We start from the raw sequence: 8360 nt of genomic DNA, 5'->3' as shown, positions 1-8360 counted from the left end.
GAATGGGGAGAAGGCATGGGAAGACAGTGGTGGGGGTTTGGTTATACATAACATCTCCCTCGGTCAGGGAGAGTGTTTGTTCATTTTGTTTTTTCTTAGGGGGAAGGAGTGGGGAAAGGGTTTTGAATGACGTTCGTTGTAGTGTGCAGGTTTTCGAATAATGCATCCTGAACATGACGTCAGCTGTTGGCTGTCATTTCTTTCATAAATGCTTTCTTCAGCATTTCTTCGTTTTCCTGTGCAATCCTTTCTTTTTGTAATATGAGTTTGTCAGGCTCTATTTGGGACTGAGGGTGAGCATCAGCTGTGCATTTAGTCTGACGGTATCCTGGGAACGAGTGTTTTGCACAAGAATCGCCTGTTTCGGCAATATGGTTGTCCATCTCTTGCTTCTACTTCATAGGACCTACCAGTTATTCGTTTTTGGACTGTTGCTTCTCTCCACTCTCTTGTGTAGGGGATTGGCGAGTCGGACTCAAATATTGTCACCAACGTTGATGCCTTTCAGCTCTTGCTCTGTCTCATGGTGTCTAAGCTCCCTCTCCTGTTTTCTTCATGCTTCATCAGTTAAGTGTGGGTAGCAGGGCTTAAGTTTTAATTCAACAGTTGGCACTGTTGACCTTGTCCTTCTACCAAAGAGTCTTTGTGCTGGTGCTTAGTTCTTCTGTTGACGTGTTGCATAGGTTCTACAGCCCTAAGAATAGATCTTCTTCTGACGCTTTGCATTTGCTGAAGAGGCGTTTGGTGATTTTTACTGCTGCTTTGGCAGCACCATTTGCTTGACTGCTACCTAGTTATATTGTTTCGTGCTTGAAAAGCAAACTTCCTTGCAAATTTTGTGAACGTGTATGACGAAAATTGAAGACTGTTGTCAGATATCAATACCTCTGGAATTCCATGGTGTGCAAAATGCGCTTTCATGCAGTCATTCATTGCTTCTGATGTAGGTGTATTCTATTTGTCAATTTCAAAGAAATTGCTATGTCTGTCCACTGTGATCAGATAGCTGTTCCTTCCCTATGATAGGAGGTCCATTGCATCTTGTTGCCAAGGTCTGTCCGGCACTGGTGTTATGATTTGTGCTTCTGCTGGCTGGTGGTTTGCATAGGTTGCGCAAGTGCCACAGGCATTGTATTGTCTAATCTCTTTAGACATTCCTGGCCAAATATGAGGTTCCTCACTCTTTGCACACATGTATTTATGTCTCTGTATAGCATGCGGTATGACTATTCTCTGTCCTCAGAGTATTAGTCCATCTTGTGAGTTCATCTCAGTAATCAAAGTACAGTTTGATTGAGTTAGGCAGGCTTTTCTTATCACCCAACCAACCTTTAACGATTACTTCTGCCAGTGTTCTCATGTTGGAGTCCTCAACTGTCTTTTGGCGAATCTCTTTGAGCCTGTGATCTTGTATTGGTTGCATTGTCAGATTATTTACCAACATTATTTCTTCCTACTCTGGTTGCTTGTTGGTGCTCGGGACATCGTATCTGCCAATAGGATATCTTTCCCTGGCTTATATTGAAGTGTGTAGTTGTATGACTGGGCTATAGCAGGAGGTTCTGTAGCTGTTTTAGTGCCTTTGATAGGGGCTTTTTGCTGATTGAGACGTGGGGCTTGTGCTCAGTCAAAACTATAACTTCTCTTCCGTGGTTATAGTGGTCAAATTTTTCTAGGCCATATACAACTCCCAGCATCTCAATTTGGGAATATCTTTGTTTGGCATCTAATAGGGATCTACTTGCAAATACAACTGGTTTGCCAATCTGTGTTAGCATTGCTTCTAACCCATACTCACATGCATCATTCTCGAGAGACATTTCCTTGTGGCGGTCGTAGTATGTAAGGATGGATGAGTTTGTGATTGCTTCTTTTACAGTGTTGAAAGCTGCTTGTTGGGAATCTGAGCATGTTCACAGAACATCTTTTTTGGTCAGGTTCTGGAGGTATTTTTCATCGTTGCAAGATTTGGCATAAATTTCCCTATGTAGTGTCTCATGCCTAGGAATCTGTGGAGAGCTCCAATGTTTCCTGGTGCTGGCATATCAGCGAGCCCTCACTTTTTCTGGATCGACTCCAATGCCATCTTTGGTAATGCGATGCCCTGTGAAAGTAATTGCATTTAGTCCAGTCTCTAGTTTTTCTGGGTTAAGTTTTACTCCTATTGTTTGGCATTTCTGGAGTTGCATTTTGTGGAGCTGTCATGTTCTTCTTGATCTTTCCCATTAATGACCAAATCATCTACAATAATGACAACTCCTCGAATGTCTTGAAATTGTTCATTCAGCTTTCTTTGGAATATCTCTGCTGAGGAGTTCAGGCCAAATGGTAACTGATACCAATAGTATCAGGCAAAGTATGTTTGAAAGGTGGTCCGGTCATTGGATGCACCATCAAGCTCAACATGCCAATATCTTGATGATAGGTCCACTTTTGTGAATATTTTTGCATCTCTAATGTCATGAAATACATTCTCAAGAATTGGTATGGTGTAGTGCTCTCACATGAGTGCTTTGTTGAGTTCCTGAAGGTCCAGGCATATTCTCATTGTCCCATTTTTCTTTTTTGTGATGACTAAGTTGGCTAACCCATAAATTTTCTTTTGGTTTACGAAGGGCGTGCAATAATTAATGCCCCGACCCACTTCCCATAGCAGTAGAGCAACGAAACTTGGCATAGTTATTAGCCTATCTCTACATAGGAACCACCCAGAGTTATGCATTTCTCCCATCGTTTGATGCAGCTCTGGAGACATTTTTGTAGAACACACCAGGTTGGTCCTCCAACCACGACGTGACTTAAGAAATCAACGCTGCATCATCTGGGGAACACTTTCCTTTCAAAAACAACTTCATGGCTGGGAAGAGGTGAAAGTCAGAGGGTGCAAGGTCAGGAGAGTAGGGAGGATGGGGCAGGATTTCATAAACTTTTTTCTGACCTGGCGACATGCGAGTTGTGGACCGGAGCATTGTCCTGCAGGAGGAGGGTACCTTTGCTGATTTTGCCCCGCCTCTTGATTTTGATAGCTTCCCTTAATTTCCTCAAAAGTGAAGCATAATAGGCGCCTGTAATTGTGGTACCCTTTGTCAGGAAATCTGTCATCACTACTCCGTCCTGGTCCCAGAAGACTGAGCATGACCTTGCCAGTGGAGGGCTGCACCCTTGCCTTCTTTGGAGGTGGTGAGTCCAAGTGCTTTCACTGCATCGACTGGGCTTTGGTCTCTGGATCATAGTGATGGACCCAGGTTTCATCCTGTGTAATCAGTCTTTTGAAAAACTTTGACTCATCTTCTTGGCACATCTCCAAATTCATCCTTGAGCACTCAACACGTTCTCGCTTCTGGAATGGTGTGAGCAACCTGGGAATCCATCTGGCAGACACCTTATGCATATGCAAATGACATAAATGATGGTTTCCACAGACCCTGTACTAATCTTGACATCTTGCGCTATTTGGCGAATAATAATGCGCTGATCTTCCAAAATGGCAGCCTCAACTTGACGGACAGATGCCTCATCAATGGCAGAAAGGGGGGGGGCGACCAGGTCTGGGAGCTGTTTCCACAGACTTCCGGCCATGTTTGAATTCACAATATCAGCGTTTTACAAGGTCATATGATGGGGCATTATCATCATAAGTTTCTTTCATTCCATCAAAAATCTCCTGTGGTGTGCATCTTTTCAAATACAAAAACCAGATCACTGCTCAACATTCAACAGTCTCCATTTCACACCTGACTCAGTTCAAACACCTGTAAAACAGAAACCACAATTAGTTCAGAGCTGTAATTTGCCACATAACCCGTAGAGATATAAATCATTGCACATGCAAAATTTCAGCTAGATCAGACAACTGGAAGTGGGGCAGGGGCATTACTTATTGCACGCCCCTCGTAATTACTCCTAATTTGGTTAGTCGGCTTAACTCCTTTTTCAGTTCAGAACATATGGCTAAAGGTATTCTCCGATTGGGCATTACAACTGGTATTGCATCTGGCTTGAGCTGGAGAATGGCAACACCCGGCAGTTTGCTGAGTTGAACATTAAAGACCCCTTTACAGGGTTTCATCCTCTTGGCAAACTTTTCAGGGAGAATATTAATAGATGCCCTAGTGTCAATCTGGAAAACAATTTTTATTCAGAAGCATTTGGCCTCTTTTGCCTGTTTTGTCTTTTGGGGTTTTATTGCATTCACCCAGTGGGTGTATTCTTCATCCTCTGATGATGATGATGTGTCTAGTTGATGGATTCGTAGTGGAGGTGCAACACGCTTCTTGCTTTCATTCGTTTGTGTGTTGTGTCTCTGTTTTCATGTCTTTGTTAGGAAACTTAGACTCGAAGTCTCCCTTCTCGTTGTATGCATGGCACAGTTTGCTGCATTTTGGCATGTGTGTGTAGCCACAAAATAAGCATTCTCTTTTGGAGATTGGTACCTTCACTCGACTAGTTTCATGTACCCTCATCACCTGGGCTGTAATTAGTGCTATTCCTTGACTGTGGGTTGAGACCATTTCAGCCACTCTGCATATGTGTACACTCTTCTGTAGAGATATGGTTCTGCATTTTTAGCAGATCTTTCTTGATTAACTGGTCACGGACACCTTCTACAATCTGGTCCCACAGAAGTGAGTCATTGCATCAAGCACAGAAATTGCACGTCTTTGACAGTACGAAGTACTTGTAAAACTTGTCAAAGGCCTCTCCCTCACTCTGTGTCCTCTGATGGAATGCAAATTTCTCAAAAGTTTGATTGAGAATTCCAACAGAATACTCCTCCAGTGCTTGTAGTATGTCTTTCACAGTGCACTCAGTCTCAGAGTTGTCAAACTGCATGCCCTGGTATATTTTTATGGCGTCATTGTCCAGGCAGTTCTCAAGTATAGCAACCAGAATTTCTCGTGGTTTATGGTCCAGGCCTGTCAATAACGAGTAGTTGGACCATCCTTTATGAAATATTTTTCTGGAGTCTGCCTTATTACCACTAAATATGAGTCGTTCTGGAGCCTGATGTGTAAGCCGGACATATCGCCAATCAAGGAGATGGTATTAGTTGCAGTAGTCATATTCTCTTCAGCAGACATTGCAGTGAGACAGACATGTTCTGTTTTGGAAATTAGTCAATGTAAAGACGAAAGAAAAAAAGTTTTAGTAAGAATCACTTGCAACAGCAACTCGATACCAATAATAAAGATAATAATAATAGACTGTAGAGATTAACAGGGCCCATGAGGTGAGGGCACAGTATTAATAGATCACTGTGGAAGCGACCGAACAAAAAAAAAAACATAACAAAAGTTAAAACCTAAAGGAATACTGTTTACATGTTATTTGATTATGTGTCTTCTTGGATGGTACAAATTTCATAAACGCCCTGTCACCATGTTATGTTCATGGATTAGTATCAGAAGTAAGTGTAATCACAGCTTTATTGAGTAGCCATCTTACAATGAGAAATTGTTCTCTTTTCCTTTTTTTAAAGGAGAGTTATATAGGGAGGGCAGTGGTGGGGGTTTGGTTATACGTAACAGGCTTATAGTAAAACACATCTTAAATGGAAGGGTAGTAACGTTTAGAAATTATGAGTTTCAAAATTCATTTCATTTGCACACTACTTTTAACACTGAGTGTGCAAGTATGTGATCTGGATTGTAAATATCTATATCCTCGGAACATTCTATATTAAAATCCATGCATAAACGGAATTAAAGATGTTGTAAAAGAAAAAACATGAGTAATTATAAAATTAATTTCATATTTTTCAAATATTGTTTATCATAAATTCCATTGTGTTGAAAACAGCGTAGAAATGAAAATAATTTCCCAATAAAATCATTTTCATTTGTGCGCCGTTTTTAGCACAAAGCAATGGAATCTATGATATATAAATTTTTGCCACTTGTAAATTACTGTAGGGAATTGGTCGAAATTGCACCATTTATCTCACCAGGCAACCGTGCAACACAAGTTAGTGACATCACTTTTCTTTTCAACTGCCATCAACCAAGATATACTTTTCAGACAGGATTAGCTGCCACACCTAACAATAAAGTGCTACAACTTTCACCAGATCCAGTAAAAACATAAGATGTCCACACCAATTCGCTACCTTTACACGGTAACAGTCTTTTGCTTCCCTGTCAACATTCTGTCTAGTAGGGAGTACTTGTAGCGATACACCAGAGACATTAGAATGGATGGACAAGGAACCTTTCAGTAACGCATACATTTGTTATATCCACCCATGCAAATTCTGTAGAAGTAAAAAGTAAACTGTGCCTCTTCAGGCGGACATAGGACATGACAATACCACGTGACAGGGTGTCCATTTTCTGTCCAATCAACACTCAAGAAAACACTTTCTAAAATCTTTTTCTAACATCCTCCACTGGAAGCCACCCAGAATCCAATCCAATTCTGGATGCAGTTTAAAGAGTAAACAATACCGCCACCGACTCTGTCCTTGTGTTTGATGTTAAACCAGCAGCATGACTTCACGTGCCTTTTCCTCTTTGCCCCTTTTCTCCATGTGGGCTGACACCAAACCATTTGGGGTCTTTGGCCCCAGGCTAAGCCAAATGGCACAAACACAAAATAAAATATATGTTTTCGCAGCTAATATTAACGCTCAAACCTCACTGGATGAATTCTCCAAAAAAATACTCTTTTGCCATATCAAACACATTTATGAAGCAAAATTATCACATTACTGGAACTAATAAAACAACTTTTATTTCCTTTTATTTTTTGTTAACGGTTGGGAGATATTTACCTAAGCTCACACTACAGCTGTAATACCAGGCATCGGTGGATATCAACCCTACAGACTGGTGACCCGCCGTCAGTAATTAGCCAAACACGTAGCTTTTGCAACCTACAGATCGGTACCTTTTATACGATTCTGCTGTTAGAAAAAGGTTTTAGAGAGTGTTTTCTCGAGTGTTGCTTGGACAGAAAATGGACTCCCTGTTATGTGGTATTGTCTTGTCCTACGGCTGTATGAAGAGGCACAGTTTACTTTTTACTTCTACAGAATTTGTGTGGGTGGATACAACAAATGTACACATAACTGAAATGTTCCTTAACCATCCATTCTGATGTCTCTGGCGTATCGCTTCATTACTATCATGGAACAACATTTTTGTTTTTATTTTGAAGATCACGAAACAGGGGGAGACAATTTAATTTCAGAACGGGGATCAATTCAACATTTATTGAATGAAAATAAAATTATAAAAATTCTAATAATATAAAATAAAAGTTAATTCTTTTTCCGAAATATACATTTTCGTTACAAAGTAAAGATTTTGAAATGAAAGAAAGTTATATGAAAGTGTATGACGTTTAAAATTTATAAATTGAATATAATATAAATTTGAACAGTCATTATTGGAAGTTGTGTGACTTTTTTGTTTCAACAAAATGTTTACAAAATTTGCATTTTCGTAATAAAGTCAAAATAAATTTAAAAGAATTAAAATTTATAGTTTGAACAGTTATTATTGGAATGCATCTGACTTGTTCATTTTTTTTTTACAAGGAATATTTATTAGATCAATCAGCCCCGTTATGAAATTGCATTGTTTCTGCCAGTTCTAAGATCTTGTAGTGGTACTCAGGTCTCATAAGATCTCTTTTTCCACTACATAAAATAAAGTAAAATAAAATAAAATCAAACATGTGAAATAAACGATGTTTATTTACACAAAAATAACAAGTAACAAACGAGTCATTTTTTAGTGTCCAAAAGGTGTGTCTGGATAGACAATTCTTGCAAATTAGACTGTTTTTTGTCTTGACAATAAAAAACAGAGAGTGTCCTTCGTTTTCTCAGTGAGAAAACAGGCTTAATTTTTGTGTGTGCAAAGAGAAATAAAGAAGGTAAATGGCTTTGCGTGCAGCTGAATATCTGCATTATTTGCTGTGTGTGTGTGTGTGTTTGTGTGTGTTTGTGTGTGTGTTTGTGTATGTGTGTGTGTGTGTGTACGGCATAATCACGTTGACACACCGGTTCTCGTCAGATCACCGAAGTTAAGCAACGTTGAGCCTGGCCAGTACCAGATGGGTAACTATTTGGGAATTCTAGGCGCTGTATGTGCTCTCCGCTTATCTCGGCATTGTTTCCAGTCGTCTTGTACCTCAACTTGCCACTGGTATGTAACAATGTTGACTCAGGAGAGGCGTGGTTGGAGATTGCGCAACTCTTGCCACACAAATTTCACGCGCAGGCACCCTTACAGTGGGTATCCATAGTCTGTCAAGACTGAAGGAAGCCTTATATATAGTGTGTGTGTGTGCATGCGTGTGAATGAGCGCTTCTGTGTGTGTGTGTGTGTGTGTGTGTGTGTGTGTGTGTGTGTGTA

The 8360-nt window shown here is 40.2% G+C and overlaps 1 pseudogene; it reads left to right on the top strand.

Moving 5' to 3' along the window:
* Positions 1 to 7978: 7978 nt before the first annotated feature.
* LOC145260160 (5S ribosomal RNA) lies at positions 7979 to 8095 on the top strand (annotated as a pseudogene).
* Positions 8096 to 8360: the final 265 nt, after the last annotated feature.

This window comes from Euprymna scolopes, chromosome 35, assembly GCF_053919585.1.
Source record: "Euprymna scolopes isolate OS-2025 chromosome 35, ASM5391958v1, whole genome shotgun sequence".
Classification (NCBI taxonomy): domain Eukaryota; kingdom Metazoa; phylum Mollusca; class Cephalopoda; order Sepiida; family Sepiolidae; genus Euprymna; species Euprymna scolopes.
The sequence above is the reverse complement of the archived record's forward strand: the minus strand, read 5'-3'. Positions and strand labels throughout refer to the sequence as shown.